The sequence below is a fragment of the Lontra canadensis genome, unplaced genomic scaffold (assembly GCF_010015895.1).
Source record: "Lontra canadensis isolate GAN:19392208 unplaced genomic scaffold, GSC_riverotter_1.0 scaffold1, whole genome shotgun sequence".
NCBI lineage: Eukaryota > Metazoa > Chordata > Mammalia > Carnivora > Mustelidae > Lontra > Lontra canadensis.
Window position 1 is genome coordinate 66,902,332 of NW_022630995.1, and position 18,988 is coordinate 66,921,319.

An 18,988-nucleotide genomic window follows, 5' to 3' on the forward strand; every position below is an offset into this window, starting at 1 on the left:
ACCTTCCATCCATATATCTATCCATCCCTCATCCATCCATCCATCCCTCATCCATCCACCTTCCATCCATATATCTATCCATCCCTCATCCATCCATCCATCCCATGTGTCCCTCATCCATCCCCTATCTCCCATCCCTCATCCGTCCATCCATCCAGCCCTCATCCATCCATCCACCATCCCTCAACACTCATCCATCCATCCATCCTCTATCCTCCATCATCCATCCCCCATCCATCAATCCATCCACCATCCATCCACTACCCTTCATCCATCCACAATCCCTCATCTTTTATCCATCTATCCATCATGGGCATCCATCCATTCATTCCCCATCCACCCATCCATTTCCCATATACCCATCCACCCTTCTATCCCTCTCTACCCATCCACCTATCCATCCATCCATCCCGCATCCCTCTATCTATTCATTTACTCTTCCTTCCATCCTTCCTCACTACCACCCATCCATCCTCTCTTCATCCATCATACCTGTCTCATCTTTCCTCCATTCCAGGGAATGATATGGGGACAGGATACTCTTCTGCCTTCAAAGAAGAGTGAAGTCCAGAGTGGACTGAGGGGACAAGTGAGTGAGCATGGAAGGGTAATGCTCGCAGCCACTGTGTGGTGGGGAGTACTCTGTCCTTCTGTGGTTGTTACAGGCCTGAGACCTTGCTCCTCACCCTTCTGCTGCTCCCTAGAATACATGTGGGCCTTCTTGGATCAAAAGTGGTGTCACAGACAAGCCATGACCTGGGGCAGTACATGGGGTCCCCTTCCTTCTGAGCTTCTGGTGTCTTCTACCCTTTCAGCCCAGGCTTGACCCCAAAGCCCATGTGTCCTACAATCTACAAAAAAGCAAGAGAATATGAAAACTGTCCAAGTCCTTGCCATGACTTCAGGCTCTCTGCTCACGGTGGGGAGCAGGCAGGAGCGGGTGGGGCTGGGGTCCACGGGCCCCTCCAGCAGCGTACACTGACAGCAGTCACTAGGCCTCAGCTGCCTCTGGACCCACGCAGGATGCAGCTGCCCACAGAGGAGAAAGCCTAAAACTGCCGGTGGGTCTCCCTGCAGGTCGGGCCAGGTCTTTCTGCAGTGGCTTCAACACGAGGGATGTTTGGCGGGATGGCAGGACAGCCTAATAAGCACACAGTTACTCGACACAGGGCTGGTGGCTGCTCCAGTCAGCTGGCCAGGTGTGTGCGCCCCCAGTGAGGAAGGGGAGGGTGGCTGTGGGTAAGGGCACCCCCCCACCCCTGGCAGCTGTGATGTGGCCCACAGGGCAGGTGTGCAGGCTGGAGCCGGCAGGTTGCTGACGATGGCCTGCGTGCCACACCTGAGCACCGTCCCAACCCTGCACCTGCCCTTGGCAGAGGACCCAGGCAGGTAAACACAATGTCACTCTCAGCCCTGGGACACACACAAACAGGCCAGCTGGGGTGTTTTCTGCCCTGACCCAGCACCCACACTGAGACCCCGGTGCTGCTGGACCTCGCCCAGCCTTGCTCCAAAAGCCTCTTCTCACGGTGTGACCTTGAAACACAGAAGCCCCAAGTGGGGGAAGGGAGAGCGACATTTGTCTGTTGCCAGGCCTCCCCTCCACATGCACCCTTGCCCCCACCCCTGCCCACAATAACCCAAAACCTGGAAACTTCCATCTCTCCCACTCCTTCTCAGGACCGCTCAGCATCTCAATCTTCTCAGGATTGTTACTCATGTGTCTCTTCTCCCAAGAGGTAAAACGGGACCTCAAAATGTTGGAGGCCGTGCCTCCAATAGCAGCAGCACATGAAACTGGGGGAGGGGGCTCCAGAGAGAGTCCTGGGGGAAGGCAGGATCCCACGGGGGTGGGGGGACGGGCCTGCAGGTCCGCCCCACACACCCCCCACCCCACCCTCCGTCCCTGGAGGGCAGGGCCCATGCTTGGGGCTCCTCCTTTGCTCAGTCGAGGTTGGACCAGCAGAGGGGGCCTTGTCTGTCTGCAGGAACAGAAAGCAAGCTAGTGCTCAGAAGGCTCAGTGGAGGCTGGCCTGTTGGCCCCTGGCCAGGAGGCTGGCTGGGGAGACTCTGGAATTCCCGCCTGGTGCCCCCTCGCAGTGGTGACATCACCTTAGCTGGGAGTGCAGGGAAGGGTCATCGGGCTAGCTGAAAGGCAAACTCCAGCCTCTTCCCCTCACCCCACCTGCCCACAGGGCCCCTCAGGAGGACCTGGCCATGGTTTGCATCCGTGGGTAGGTCAGCCCCCAAGGGAACCGAGCCAAGGGAAGGAGGGACTGAGCCACCCTTTCCCGGGCTCCTGCAGAACCCAACCAACCCACCTCCTGGAGAACCCACCCCTGTCTGAGCACGGGAGGGGAGCGGGCGAGAAGCCAGGTATGTGCTGGGGGGAAAAGTCCGCAGGCTTGGTGCCTTAATATACACACACGGGCAACCCCCTCACACACTTGCACACTCACCACACATGTGCACTTGTGTCTGTACACACACAGCCATACACTACACACCCTCACACATTCACCACACCTGTATGCCTGTGTCTATGCACACACAGGCAACCCACACACACACTCAAGACACACGTGCCCCTGTGTCTGTGCACACATGGTCACACACACTCACACACTCAGCATACACACGTGCCTTTGCGCACCCATGGTCACACTCACACACTCAGCACACACATGTGCCCATGTCTGTACATGCATGGGCACACACCCATTCCCACCCAGCCAGAAGAGAGAAGCTCAGGCCCTTCCCCAGGTGTGTCGCGCTCCCAGACTCTGCTGGACAGAACAAACAGGTCAGCCCCAAAGCAAGGTCTGCTGGCTGCTACCTCTGCTGCCACCCAGGGCCCCCCAGCTCCTGATAAGGCAGTGGCCAGCATGTAGGAGTGGGTGGGCATGTGCTCATGGGCCACAGGGGCCTGTGACGGGGCAGGACACCTGTGACTCGAGATGAGGTTGGAGAGGGAGGTTGACAGAATAAAAGGAAGAAGTGCGTTTAGCCCTTGACTCAGCAGGGACCCTAGCCTGCCAAGGTCAATGGGCCAGGTCCCAGGCTGGGCCAGTTACATTCCTTCTCCTGCGAGTGATGGCAGGCCCTTGAACTAAGAAGCTTGTGTCCCAGGAATAGAGTGAGGGCCAGCAAGTTTCCTGTCACTCTCATGATGCCAGTGACAGCGACCCCAACTCACAAAGCAGCAGGGAGAACTCTGCCTCCAACAGGCAAGTGGAACAAGGAGATCCATTTCAGGCAAGGTTTGATCCAGCTGCTCAAAATGTCTCCCACAAGGAGCAGTTTCTCTTGCCCTTCCTGGTGATTTCAGAGGCCTTTCTGTGGGAGGGTCAGGGCTGTGATTAGCTCAGGGAGGGCTGAGGGGATGAGATCCAGCTCACACTCAGGCTGCTGGAGCAGAAGAGTCCAGCAGGGGAATGGAGGGAAGTCAGTTTTGGTCCTGGTGGAGCCTGGGAGTAAATGGTGGCTGGGATGGGCACTATCGCCTGGGACAAGGGCAGGAAGGAGGCCAGGAGGCCCACAAAGGACATCTTCCCCCCATGGCCAGCATGCCTCAGGCCACACACATGCCAAAGGAAGGAGAGGCTGCCCCACAAGCCATCAGGGGTCATGGGAGGCCACTGCCCCATGGCCAGATCTCGGGAAGAGGGAGTTTGTGCAGCAGGTGAACAGCAGGCCGCGTGCCCCATGGCCGCTCACTGCTAGTGACCACAGGTCACTCAGCCTCATGAGTGTCAGTTTCCTGTCTGTGGGGGAGACCCTAGCTCAGGTGAATCACAGGGGCCAGCTCCCTGGGACCAGTGGGGACTCCGGACCAGCAAGGAAGCCTGGGTAATGCCGACCCGGCGCCCAGCCGTCCTGGTCAATGGGGAGGGTGTCCACCAGGCCAGCGACTGTGATGGCTCCACTGGGAAGACTTGGGACAGATGACACCACATCTCCCGTGAGGCTCCCAGCTGGCAGCGTGCCCCTGGCTCTCTCTATGGGGCTGGACAGGGACTTGCCCTGGCCACGGAGGGGGGCCCAGGCTCCCTGGTGGGGGTTGTCAGGGGAGCCCCCAGCCCAATTCCCCACAGCAGCCATGGGCCCTCTGCTGGGAGCCACACCATGCAGACCCCAGCTTAGGAGCCCGCGCACCGGGAGTGAGTAAGTTCATTACCTTCTACAACATGATAAGCCCTGTTCTGATTGCTGCATTAAGGGACAGAGCTGCGAGATTATAAATTACAGGGATGTGCTCACGCGTCCGTCTCTCCAGGGCCAGGCAGGACAAGTCAATTATTTTTACAGGTCCAGGGAGGGCACGGTTGATCAGGGCACCCGGTCTGGGGTCCGAGCCAGCAGCACGTGGGGCCCTGCCCACCCCCGTTCGGAGCATGGGTCCCGGCCTCCCCCTGCGGTGCCCTGGGCCCTCCCCCTCCCGCGGAGGAACACGTTAATGGGCGGCGGCGGCTTCTTATTATTCCTGCCCGCAGAGAGGAGTGAGCCCAGCCCGCTCTCTGAGTGGCCGGCGGGACCATCAGTATCCCTGAACGATACTCAGCAATCTTTTTTTTTCTCCCAATTGCCCACCACAGCCTATATTACAAATACATAAATCATAATGTTTCAACAAAAGCAAAATTTAATTTTCTCCTTTCAGCCGTTATCTGGGCCGGGTGGTATATGGCAGGCTGGGCCCGGCTCATTTATTACACCCACTGAATGGATAATGGCAGGCCCGGTCGATTGTCGCCAGCTTTGTTAGGGCTCTGAATGTGCCGCGCAGCCAGTGGTGGCCCAATCTCCCGCATCTGTAATAGATACACAGGACTCTATTATTCCTTGCCAGAGCAAAATTAAATAGTTGTGTGTGTGCCGGGGAGGGGGCCAGGCTCCTGGGAGGGGGAGGGAGTGCTCTGTGGGCAGGCATGTGGGCCTGCCACGACACCCCCCCCACCCCTCATGGGCCAGCTCTGAGCCCGGGCAGGAGCCCCCGGCTTTGGGAGAACCTGCCACAGCCAGGCAGGGGCAGGCGGTGGGGAGGGGGTGGCAGGAGCAGCCCTCTTGGACAATGGACCTGGCCCGGAGAGGCTGGGGTTCAGCCGTCAAGAGCCTCCATGGCCTTGTGATCTGCCCACAACCATCGTTTGTGGGATGGACCCATTTCATGGGCCTGGGAAACTGAGACCCATGAAGCTGCAGCCTGCCTGGGCTAAGGCAGCCTCCAGCATTGGTCCTGTTGGCGACCCCTCCTCAGGCTCTGGGGTTCCCGGGAGAGCTGCTGGCTGGGGCTGGGTGTCAGAGGCTCCACAGCGTTGGCCCTTGGAGAAGCCCTGCAGCTCCAAGGGCTCAGATCCTCGGAGCCTCAGCGTGGGCTTGCAGAGAGTGGGAGCTCCTGCCTCCACCACGCACGGGTGTCATGCGGAGCCCCTGTACCACACAGGCCGCAGGCACACGCCCATCCGCGGCAGGCACGGGTCCCCTTGCCCAAGTCCATCGGCGTCGCTGAGTGCTGGGAATCAGGAGTGTGCTCACTTACCAGGTGAGCAGAGCAGGTCCGCCCCATTCCCCAGTGAGAAGAGAGCTGGCACCTTGCTGCAGGAGCCAGTGTGGAGACCACACCCCAGCAGGGTCCAGGGTCCCCCAGAATGCTGGTGTCCAGCCCCTTCCTGCCAGTGCCTGGGATGGAGGCAGGGAGTGGCAACCCCCCCATGGACCCTCAGAGAGGAAGCCCCTGGACCCTCTCTGAATGGATGGCTGTGGCCCCCGGACCCATAGCTACTGGGACGGGGTGAGGGGTGCCCAGGAATACCCAGCGGGGTCACGGGAAGAGAGATTGGCACTGGACACCAGCCCCATGCAGCTCCTGGGGCTCCATCCCGGGGCGGTGAGAGGCAGAAGTTCATGATGGAAGTGGGGCTGCTCGGACACATGTGCCGAAGGTTACTTTCTGCCGTGTTTCTCCGTGCGTATCTGCAAACACGCTCTGACAAAATGGAGATGAAGTGTCAGTGGGGCCGCAGCCCATCTTTCATTTAACCTTTATAGAGCACCTTCCTCCTATCACCAGAGGCTTTCTGAGGAGGCTGCCCAGGCTTCTGCCCACGGAGGAGCCCAGCTTGTGCCTTCAGTTCTCCACAGACACGGGAGCCCAATGATCCCAAGCTCCTGGGGCACAGCCAACTTGACCTGGTTCTCCAGCCTCCACAGCCGAGCCCCCCACACCGCCCAGAGGCCTGGCCTCGGCTATCACTGTGCTGCCCTCATCGTGAGAGCCACAGATGACCACCAGTTCTGGCCAAGGCCCACGGAGAGCAGGGGAGCCAGGGGTCCTCCCATGCCACAGGGCCCACCCACCCTGGGAACCTCCTTTCCTGGGGGCTGCCCCAGGCCCTGGCCAGGCAGGAGCTGGGAGTCCACGGCAGAGTCCAAGGTGGAAAGCAGTGATGTGGGGTCCCTGTGTTTCGAGCTGCTGCAGTCCCAAGTCCAGCATGGCAGAGGAGAGTGTTTGTGGGGGGTGGGGGGAACATAGGGCAACTCTGCTTTTCTCCTGGTCACTTCCAAACAATGGTCTGTCCCTTAATGACTCTTGAGCAGATTTCTGGTCACATTTGGCTATTAAAAGCCTGGTTTAGAACTTTAATCACAAACCCGATTCTGGCTGGTCTCGCCCACCTTACAAGAGCAGACTTGGAAGAGGCTGAGGTCACTCAGATCAGCGCTTGGACACTCAGCTCTGCCTCCCCTTTGTCTCCTTAGCACCCAACAAACATTCGCTGAGTACCAACTGCATGCCAGGCTCTGTACTGGGCACAGAGGACTCAGCAGGGAAGCCAAGATGAGGATCCCTGTCCTCGGGCTGGCATCCCGGGAGCAGAGCCCACAACTGGCTAAGTCAGTGCTCTTGAGCTGCTGTGGGAGCTAAAGTCTGGCGGAGGGCGTGGAGGTACACTTGCTGCTTTCAACAGGGTGGTCAGGGTGAGTGATAGTGAAGGAGGAGGTGAGGGAGGGAACAGCATCCCCAGCAGAGGGAAGAGCCACTGCAAAGAACTGAGGCCAAACCCACCTGACCCACTCCAACAGCAAGGAGGCAACAGTGGTGGCAGGGGTGGAAGGGGTGAGGCCAAGCACAGGGAGCAGCACACAAAGGATCTGGAGTCAGGCTTTAACTCACTGCAGGGAAAGGAAGGTATGACAAGACTTGAGAGGGGAAAGAGAGGACACCATGTGTGGTTTTAAATGACATACCCAGCTGCGCATGGAGAAGAGACTGCAGGGTTCCAGGTGCACAGGGATGGGGTTTGGAAACCACATCAGTGACCTAGCTGAGAGATGATGGGGGCCTGGCCTGTGAGGGGCAGGAAGGTAAGACTTAGTAGAACCAATGGGACTTGTTAGGGGACTGTCTGGTGGGCGAGTGAAAGAAGGGAGTCAGAGTTGAGTCAAGGTTTTGACCTGAGCAGCTGCCCTCACCTGAGATGGGGGCAAAAAGGGGCTGGCATTGGACACGTCGAGGCTGATGTCTGTCCAAGCAGAGATGTTGAGTAGTGGTCGGAGTTGTGAATGTCCAGCTGGGAGAGAGTTCTGGTCTGGAAGTAGAATGTGGGTGTCATTGTGGACAGATGGGCATGTGAGCCAGCCAGATGGTGTCAGAGAAGAGAGATGGGGTTCAGCCTGAGCCCTGGGCATGCCATCATTAAGGTGTCAGAAAGGAGGAGAGGCAGCAGAAGGGATGGAGAAGAAATGATGGGAGAGACAGAAGGGAAGCCAGGGTGAGAGTCATCTGGAAACCACAGGAGGAAAGTGTTCCTGGGAGGAGTGAGGAATTGGGGGCAGGGTGCATAAGGTGAAGACAGGAAGAGTCCATCTGATTTAACATGTGGAAGCCTCGGTGACCCTAATGAGAGCAAGAAGGCCTGACTGAGTAGATTTACAAAGAAAGAGGGAGCTCCATTTATGAGCAAGATGGAGTAAGACCTGTGTTTACCCTCCCACCCAAAACAACTAGAAACTTAGAAAAGATTTGTGGCTTCATGCCTTTGAAGACACTGGACATCAGGCAAACACAGGCAGTGACAATGGAGACCCAGAGCACAAAGGAGCTGAGCCTGGGATCTCCCTGTGTTGTTGCCTTGGGAAGCTTTCAGGCCATGGTGCAGGAGCGGGAGGTGCAGGGGAGCAATGCAGCATCGAGCTAATATGCAGAACCAGAGATCTCAAATGCGGAGGTGAAGACAGGAAGAATATTTCAACAATGACTGTTTTGATGAAAACTATAAACCCACAGGTCCAAGAAGCTCACCAAACCCCAAGCACAATTCATTAAAACTGGTGATAACAGAAAGTCTTCCAAGTAGCCAGAGGAAGAAGGCACATTATGTGCAAAGAAACAGGGACAGGGTGACAGCAGATTTCTTACTGGAAAAAGTGTGAGCCAGGAGATGATAGAGCATCTGCGAAGGGAGAGAGATACAACTGCCAACCTAGAATTCTTCACACGATGAAAAGATCTTTCAAACACAAAGGCAGAATAAAGATTTTTTCAGGCATTAAAAAAAGCTGAAAGAATTCATCACTAGGAGAACTATACGATACAGAATGTTAAAGGACATTCTTCAAGCAGAAGGAAAATGATGCCAGATGGAAACCTGTATCTACACAAAAGAATGAAGAGCGCCAGAAAAGGTAACTGTGGTAATTGTCTGGAGCAAAAAAAAATAAAACATAATGTGTTGTGACATTTATAACATGTGTAGAAGTAAAATGTATGACAACAGCAGCACAGAGACCAGGAAAGAAGACGATAGGGGAGGGTTCTGGGTAAGGTCCACACCACCCTCCCAGTCGCACTGCACCACAAGTGGCAGACAGAGACAAATTAAAGATGCAAGCTATAAACCAAAAAGCAGTCCTTGGAATAACAAACCAAAAAATTATAGCTCATAAGCCAACAAAAGACATAAAGTCATAAGAAATACTCAATCCAAAAGAACACAGAAAAAGAGGTAAATGGGGACAAAGGACAGATGGGACAAATGGGACAAATGACAGACAAAACGATGACAGATATATACCCCACAAATTCGTGTTACAGTCCATACAGTTGCCCAGATATGCCATCAAAAGGCAGAAGCTGCTGGTTGGGTGAAAGCATCAAAACCGTCTTGCTAACCTGCAAGAAGCCCACTGTAAATATAAAAAGAAAATAGATGTAAAGTGAAAGGATGGGGAAAAGATAAATTATGCTAACACACACTAGGAGAAAGCTGGAGAGTCCATACTACATCAAAATAGATTTCAGGGCCAAAGTGTTACCAGGAATAAAGAGGACCATTTCATGATTACAGAGGGTTAATTCATCAAGAGGACACAACAATTTTGAAGGGCACTTGGGTGACTCAGTCAGTTAAATGTCTGACTCCTGATCTCAGCTCAGGTCTTGATCTCAGGGTTCTGAATTCAAGCCACATGTTGGGCTTCACATAGGGCATGGAGCCTACCTGAAAAAAAGAAAAGAGGACACAAAAATTCTAGATGTATATGTACCTAACAACATAACTTCAAATTACAGGAAGAAAGAAATCACAAGGAAGCACACATAAATCCACAGTTATAATTGGAGATTTTAACACCCCTCTCTTGATGCTGATAGGATAAGTAGAGAAGATATCAGCAAGACTGTCAAAGACCATCAACCAAGCCAACCTAACCGATGCATAGAACTCTGCCCAGAACAGCACATTTCGTATTCTCAAGTGCACAAGGAACACCTATCCAAAAAGTGCATATATTGGGCCAGAAAACTGGTATCAGTGAATCTGAAAGTATTTAAGTGATACAAAGTATGTTCCCTGACTACATTAAACTAGAAATCAGGGACAGAAAAGTAGCCGGAAAATCCCTAAGTATTTGGAAGCTAAAACACACCTGGAGGTCAAAGAAGAAATCAAAAGGGAAGTGAGAGAGTATTTTGAATTGAATGAAAATGAAAATACAACATATCAAAAAAATCCGAGATGCAAGATAATGCAGAGTGGTACTGGGTGGGACACTGATAGCACTAAGCATCTATATTAGAAAAAACAAAAAATGAAAAACGAAGATCTTAAATCAATGGCCTCAACTTCCACCTCAAAAAACTAGGAAATGAGCAAATAAAACAAAGAGTAAACAAAAGAAAATTAAAAGCATCAGAGTGACAATTGATGAATGAGAAATTAGAAAATAGAGAAAGTCAAAGAAACCAAAAGTTGGTTCTGTGAGAAGATGAATAAACCTGAGAAGCCATATCAATGAGGAAAAAAAGAGAAGGTATAAGTTACTCATTCCAACAATGAGAAAGCTGACATCACTACAGACTATACAGAAGTCGAAGGGATAATATGGGAATACTGAACACAGTTTATGCCTGTGAATTGGATAAAAGATACAAACTATCAAACCCATTCAAGAAGAAATAGAAAACCTGCATAGTCCTATAGCTACTAAAGATTAAGTTTGTAGTTAAAAACCTTCTCAAAAAGAAAACTCCAAGCCCAAATAGGTTGTAAAGAAAAAAATAGTATCAATTCTACATAAACTCTTCCAGAAAACTGAAGAGAAGGGACACTTTCCAAATCATCCTATGAGCCAAACATTACCCTAACACCAAAACCAGGCAATGAGATTAAAGAAAAGATAACCACAGACCAATATCCATTCTGAAACTACATGTAAAAATTCTTCATATCTGGCAAATAGAATCCAACAATATTTTTAAAAGATTATGACCAGGGAAGCCTGGGTGACTGAGTCATTAAGCGTTGGACTCAGGTCATGATCTCAGAATCCTAGGCTCGAGCCTTGAATCAGGTACCCTGTTCAGCAGGGAGTCTGCTTCTCTCTCTGTCTCTCTCCCCCACCCAGCTTGTGCTTTCTCTCTCACTCAAAATTAATAATAATAATAAATCTTTTATTTTATTTTTTTAAGATTTTATTTATTTATTTGACAGAGATCACAAGCAGGCAGAGAGGCAGGCAGAGAGAGTGGGGGAAGCAGGCTCCCCGCTGAGCAGGGACCCCCCCCCCCACGATGTGGGGCTCGATCCCAGGACTCTGAGACCATGACCTGAGCTGAAGGCAGAGGTTTAACCCACTGAGCCACCCAGGCACCCCAATAACAAATCTTTTTTTTAAAAAAGATTATTACCAAGTGATTTATCTAAGGAATGCAAGTTTGGCTTAAATTTCAAAATATATTAACAGACTAGGAAAGAAAAATCTCATGATTATTTTAAATAGATATAGAAAAATCATTAGACAAAATTCAACAATTGTTTCTGAAAAAAAAATCAGTAAAATAGAAAAGAACTTCTTCATCGTGAGAAAGGGCATTTCTGGAAAACCTGCATCTGGCCTCACTATTATGGTGGAGGACTGAGTCCTTTCCCCCTGTGACTAGGAAACAGTCCCAGGTGTCCATGCCCAACCCTCGTGTTCAATGTTGCACTGGGCATTCTAGGCAGTGCAATAAGGCAAAACTTAAAAGCACCCAGATTGGAAAGAAAGATGTAGTACTTTATTCCTAGACTGTATAAGAAAATCTTATGGAATCCACAAAAAGGCTAACAGAGCTGATTCTTCCAAGAGTTTAGCAAGGTTGCAGGATACAAGATCGGTCTGCAAAAAGTCAGTTCTATTTCTGGATATCAGCAACAAACAATTAAAAATTTAAAACAGTATTTGCAATGTCATAAATGTATAAAATACATGGGGATAAATCTGCAAAATATGTGCAAGACCCGTATACTGAAAAATACAAATAGAAATTAGAGCAGCACCTCACAGGGAGAGATACACCGTATCCATGGCAAGAAGATGAAACATTGTTACAGTGTCAGCAGGTCCCACCCCTGGGTTCATCCGGGAACAAGACCCAGAGAGTGGGGGCCCCCCAGGGAAGACAAATGTGACGCAAATAACTCTGAAGGTGAAGAGATCGCAAACAAGGGAAAACATAGTAGGCTAAGAAAGCCTCCAGCTTGTCCCAGGGTCAGAGAGGATCCTGCCTTTGCCTCCGGGGCTGACACTAGCACTCGCTGACCAGGTAGACCAGCTGCAGCCCCGGGTCACCTCATGGTGGGCTATCACTGTGTCTGAAGCTGGCCTAAGCTTGCAGTCCCAGGAAGACCCCCATTCAGGGCACTTCTGAGCTGCTCCCCTCCCGGAGGAGCGACCCCCCACCCCAGTAGCTCCAGACTGGGAGTTGGCATCCCTGGAGCACAGCTCTGGGAGAGGACCGACCCCAGCTGCTGGGGCCCTGGGACTTGCCGCACATAGGAGGTCCTAGCAGCTCCCTGTGAGGATGGCCGCAGTCCTTAGGGGATCTGGGAGATTTGCCGTTTGCTGTCTGTGGACTCAGCTCTGCTGTCTAGCCCATGGGACAGTGGTCACCTCTGTAGATGCTGGTGGGGAGAAGGAGGGCATGTGCCTAGCCCTGGGCTCTGAGAGAACAAGGAACATGAGCGGTCATGAGTTAGCCTCTTCCTGTCCACTTGTCTCCAGCTGGCCCAAATCCTTCAAGCAGAGGATGGAGTGGAAGTGGGGCTGGGATCTCGTGTCAGGAACCAGCACCAGGGCCTCACCTGTGGACGGGGATGCGCAGACTGGAAGTACAGGGCAGAGAGGCTCAGGGTGGACCCGCCAGCAGGGGGGTGGTCAGCACCAGTCCGAGCACTGCCTCTAGAGTTCTCCGTGTCCTCTCCTGTTTAGTGGTGGGCACTGCCTACCTGCATGGCCTGGGGTCTGGGCTCACTGGGGGGCTTTGGTGCCGGGTACAGAGTAAGGGCCCATGAGCAGAGGAGATGGTATTTAGGGTGGGAGGGTATCAGAATGGGATAGAATAGAGGGACAGCACCCAGCTCAGCTGTCTCCACACCACGGGAACGTGCAGTGCATGGTACCCCCTCCTCACGCCACCCCCATGTCATGTCACCCCCACACACATTCGGCCCCCTGCCCTCCCCGCATTGAGCCTCCCTACCTGTTTCTTGAGCATGAACATGGAAAGTCCGGCTAAGCCCCACCCACCCCATGCCCACTCTCTCCTCAGAACTTGCTGGAAGTTGAGGAGAGGTGGAGCGGACCGGCTTGCCCTTGGTCACACGCCAAGCTGCCTTTGCCCTTGGTCACACGCCAAGCTGCCTGAGCGTGTCAGAGGCCTCCCTCTGTGGACGTGAAACCCTGGAAGAGCAGGGCGAATGGCGGGGGTGGGTGATGGGTGTGACCCTGCCTTCATGGTGCTCATTCAGGCTCTGACACTTGGAGAAGCACATCCTTCCCCTTGCTGCACCAGTTCCCTTCTTCTGGGAGAGCTAGGGGATGGCGTCCAGTGATCTGAATTCATACTATTGTGTAAAGGACTACCCGCCGCTTCCCTGGAGAAGCAATCAGAAGAGGGGGGCAGGTGGCGGAGACCAGTCCAAAGTCCTCACACACCTTCTCGAGGCAGGGGCTGTCTCCCAGCTTGGAGGATGGGCGCTCCCTGTGGCCGAGAGACCCATAGGCTGACAGTAAATGGGGCAAGGGATTTTGGAGAGCACAGAGTCCAGCTCCTTGAGTCCTGGTGGCTGCACTTGGCAAGGAAGGGTGGGAGGAAGTGGGGAGTGGGGTTGGAGGGGAAAGGGTGTCTAGAGGAAGGGTAGGGCTTCTATGTTTCCCAGCCAATCAGGGTGCATGGCTTTGAGGTGGGGCTGTCCACTGCACTCTCCTCCCATTTATGCCCTAGTTCTGGGCCGTGGCCGTACCCTCAACATGTATGCAGCAGCAATGAGCTTCCTAGTGCAAAGGTAGAGGGCCACGTGTCCCCAGCTCAGACCTCAGGGCCAGGGCTCCCCTCGCCACTGTGTGAACGCATTCAATGGCAACCACTGTCTGGCATCCCCCGTGCCTGTTCACCGTCCGGCATCCCCCATGCCTGCTCAGCCAGCCACCTTTCCAGCCCAGGGCACTTGGCCTCACACCTGTCCTGAACTTCCTCAGTGGCTCCCATAGTCCTGGGACCTGGCCTGGGTGCTGCTCTGACCGCTGTGTTCCCTGCACTCTAAACTCCAGGCCAGCCTGCTCTCAGGATTTTGGCCTCAGCAGTGGGGACACAAAGACGTGGAAAAAGCAGGCCCAGCTGGGCTGTCAATGAAATGTACAGAGAGAGGTAGACCAGCAGCCATAGGCACCTCTAGGGGACATGGGAGGCAGGAGGATCCCTGAAGTCCACTCAGCCACGAGCAACAGGAAGAGCATCTGTGTGGAGGGAACAGCATGAACAAAAGCAGTGTGCTAGGAAGGTGCTGGGAAAGCCAGGACTGAACAAGGCCAGCTTGGCTGGGAGGCTGAGAGTCGTGGGGCCCATCAAGGGGGTGGGGCAGTGGCAACCCAAACTCTGAGAATGCTGGTAAGATGAAGCTGTGACTTCATCCAAGGGGCACAACTGAGGATAGTGTCTGAGTCCAGGCTGAGATGGTGTGACAGCGGACAGGGAAGTGAAGGTGAGCTGAGACCCTTAGGAGTGAGGACCCAGGTGATGGGGCACTCAGTGTTGGATGGCTTATCTCTGGGGTGTCTGGAGAGCCCCAGAGAGTGAGGTCTGGAGAGTGGAGAGTGGGGTCTGGGCCAGGGGGAAGGCCACCTCAGCAGGGCTGAGCTTGCCCAGGGAAAAGGGGGGGCGTGGGGAGAGCAGAGGCCACCTGTGGGTGGCCTTCCCCAAGCCCAGGGAGGACAGCGAGGGCACCCCTGAGTGTCCACTGTTGTTCTCCTAAGGACAGTCACTGTTTCCCCATTTCTGGCGGGAGCCAGACCCTTTTGTGGCCTTGGGGCCAAGTAGGCCTCCCAGAGGTGGGTAATCTGAGAATGCATCCCCTTTCCTGCCTGGCTCCCCAGCCCAGACACCCACCAGGCCCCAGGAACCCTAATACTTTCTGGAGGAGCCCTCAGGTCCCCCCCTCCCACCCCACCTGGCCAGAAAACAAAGGCTTGGGAGCAGGAATGTCCCTAAAGCTATGAGGAAAGGCTGCAGGGAGACGCACTTTTAATTTGTGACTAATTTGTTGCACAATGAGGTTGCAATTTTCTAATTGTGATTGCCAGTTTAATTTTACTCATGGCTGTGCAAGCAACAGTGTATAGTCTAGTAATTAAAATTAATTGTACCTCCACCTGCATATTTCTATTAGGCTGTTAGATTTAGTCTGCAAGCTCAATGATTTTGCTCCCTGAAAGAGACCGAATTCAATTCTGCCACACTCGGTGGCTGCCTCTTCTCGTGGCGGCCTTGCCCTCCGAGGTGGTGGGGGCCTGCCTTGGCCCGGGCTCCTCAGGTTTGGTAGGGCTCGGAGAGCAGAGCCCCTGGGGTCCGTCAGGGAGCTTATGAGCCCATTATTTAATGAATTACTGATGAGTTATTAGGTTCCCAAATTGTACGTGGAGATTTCATGAATAATCTTGAAAAACCCAAATGGGCTTTCTCCACCAAATTAAGTCCATGAATGCCTCCCACAGTGCACGCTGGACGTGGTCTTCCCAGCCTGCGCACCCTGTTGGCCTGGGGTAGGGGGAGAGGGGGCCTGCCTCTGAATTCCAGGTTCCAGACCTCGGAAGAAGGCATCGAACATCAGCTCCAGAGAACCCTTGGACTGGGGTCCCTGGGAAGCTCTTCTCCTGTGCTGGCTGAGAGTGACTCCAGGAAGCCTTGGGGGCAGGCCCTGAAACCCCTCCCAGGACCCCAAGACCACGTGTCTTCTTAAAACTCGGGCAACACGGGTCCCACAGGCATTGGCAGTGGAGCTGGCAGGACAGATGGGCCCTCAGGGGGGCACCAGAATCCCGGGGCCATCCAAGCCCAGCCACCGCCCTCCACTAACCTTAGCTGGAGTTGGTTTCCATGGTTTGTGACCAGGAATCCTACCAACCCGGTCACGATCTGATTCATACAGGAGCAGGCTAGGGCCTGGGCAGGGGTGTGGGATGCCTGGCTTGGGGTCCCGGTTCCATGGCCTCCCCACCAAGCTATGGACAGGGCAGTTGTGACAAAGTTGAAGGCTTTGAATCCAGCAGAGCCAGGAGACTCCCACCTGACTGTTACCTCGACTGGGCTATAGTGTGTCTAGAGAGGGTTCAGCTGTGATTCCTCTTCACTGAAGAAAACTTGGCTCCCAATTGGACAGGAAGGAAGGATGACCACTGGCACCTGCTCAGAGCTCAGGGAACCTAGGCAGCTGCCCCTCCACATACTCGTCCATTCCCCCCATCCAATGCCCCATCCCTCTATCCACCATCCATCCATCCACCATCCCTCCATCCACCATCCCTCCATCCATCATCCCCTGAGCTCCCATTTCCCCCCCCATCCATCCATCATCTACCATCTGTTCTCCATCCCCCCCATACTCCATGATCCCTATCCATCTCCCACCATCCATCCCCCACCCCCTGATCCCCCATCCCCCCATCCTTCCATCTATCATACCCCATCTGCCCCCCAACTATCCTCCACCCATCCATCCCCCTACCCACTTAGTAAGATGCACCCGGTACTTGCCATGGGTCAGCCACGGGCACAGACCAGGAACAGTTTGGACAGGACTGCTTGAACTCTCAGGTTTTTCACAAGCTTCGGTGTGATTAGCAGACAAGACAGATAATAAACAATAAATTTGGAAAACAGTTTTCCAAACATTCTGCTGATATGCATAAGGTGAAAATTTATACAATGGATTAGGGTGCTGGGAATCAGAGAGAGACAGGAGGGCCCTCCAGGGAGCAGCACGTGAGCAAAGGCCAGAGGAAGCAAGGGGAGTGCTGAGGAGGTATGCGTCTTCTTTCAGCCAATTTCTCCAGCAGGGTCTGCCCCTGGCTCTACCCTCTCCCTCTCCCCACTCCTAAGGGACCCTAAACAACCAGCAAGACAAGTTACCCTGCCTGGCAGCCAAAGTGACTCCTGTCACCCACAGGATCAAGGCCAGACCATCACCATGGTCTTTGGGGCCCCGACAGCCTTGGCCTTGTCTCCTATATCCTGCACCCCCCCACTGCCGTCTGGCTCTCCTTGAACCCACCTTTGTCCATCCTGTCCTTCTGTCCTTGGCCTGGATACCCTCCCTGCAGGCCTTCCCCTCATGGGCCTTGACCTCCAGGAAGTCCTCCCTGAGCACTCTGGCAAGCCCCATGTGTGCTCCCTTCTCTCTCCCTCTTGATGCAACTCCAGGGCTCTGTCCTGGGGCCCAGGGGGCCCATTTCGGCTCTTCAGGCTCTCCTGCCCCACCCACCTGCCCCACCCGCCCACCTGGGCTGTTCCAGTGCTCAGGCCACAAGCTGGGGGTCCTCCTGGCCCCATTGCCACAGCCAGTGTAACAGTTCTCATGCTAAACAGCCCTTTGACCTGCCCTCCTACCCAGCCCCCAGCTTGGATCCACATCCTCCCTGGCTTCCCATCCCACAGCCCTGTGGCCCAGCCTCTTCCCAGCTCCTGCCCCTCCCCCTCAGCGCCGCAGCCTCCGGGAGCCCCACTGCGCTGGCATGGGTAGCACCTCTGCAGCCACGCTGCTTCCCTGTTTAGCCTTGCACGGGGCTCCCCCGGGTGGAGGGGTCTTGGCTGCTCCCCGCGGGGCTCCCAGCAGCCAGAACTCCCAGCGTGCTGAATGAATAGACCAACGTCTGTCAGTCCCCGGGGCTGCTCCCTGAAGCCCCCAGCTCCGGACCATTCCTGCCGCTAGTTTGTAAAGAAGAGGCAAAGGCAAACCACATCCCAAGCCCCGTGAGAGCCACACTGCGGTGCCAGTGAAGGTGGACAGAGGGTTTCAGCCTCGGCAGGTGAGCCCTGTGCTGTGATGACCCCATGATCTCTTGGCAATCCAGTGTGAGCGTACGGTGGGCTGCAGGGCTGGGGAAACACGTCCAGGAGCTGAGTCCTGGTCCTAGCAGCAGCCACTTAGATACCAGTATCCTACCCTAGCCCGGCCCAGGAGCCCCCTGAGGGTGGGCCCAGAGCCCCCAGTGGAGTATTTGGGTCAGAGGGCATCCTCCAGGACCTGAGTCTTTCAGTTGCTTCCCTCCCCAACCCTCCTGCTGGTCAGGGTGGCTCCTGGCCTTCTGGGGCTGCCTCAGGTCCAGGACCTCTAGGCCGGTCCCTATCTCGGGGCCAGGGCTCCTGGGTGAAGGCCGGGGGCCCAGGGGCACAAGCAGAACTCCAGTGCTGACTGGCGGAACACCTCTGTGTCCTGACACGGCTCTGGTAGCTAGGACCCCAACAGACAGGGCCTTCAGACTTGGGATGGGGGATGGTGAGGAAGGCCCCCTCCACAGGCAGATCAGTAGCTGCTGGGGAGAGAGTGCTGCGGGGGAGGGCCCCATGTGTAAGCAGGTAAGCAGGGGAGGTCTCCTTCCCAGGGAGGAGAGGAAGGGCTTTGAGACCTGGCAATCACAGGAACACAAGCAAGGACAGAGCCAGGGGCCTGGGGTCAGGAGAGAGGCTTAGAGGGGAGGGCATGGGGTGGGAGGCTGGGGTTGGGGTACGCCTGACTCAGGGGGAGGAGAGTCCTTGCTGTTGCTCAGCAGGTGAGGGCGTGAGACCAGCTGGCCCTTTGGCTGCTATGCAGAGAGTAGAGTGTGGGGTCAAGTGCAAAGAGGGGGTCCTAACGGGCCACTGCCCCAAGAGCAGGGCTCTTGTGTAGAGGTGTGTAGTGGAGGGGGCGGCTCTGGAGAGATTCTGGAGGAGGGCAGGAAGGGCTGTTGCCAACAATGTGGGCAAGAAGTGAGTGGTGGGGGCATGTTTCCCTGTTGGGAGTGATGAGGGGCTGAAGCCAGGAGCTAGCTAGAGCTCAGTGGAGTAGAGATGGACTAGATTTGGGGGGCAGGGAAGTTCCCCCCAGGATTTAGGGCAGGAAAGTCTCCACCATTGGATTTAGAAGTCTGGAGTTCAAGGAGAGTTTCAAGAGTTCAGGAGAATTGGCCCCTTTCC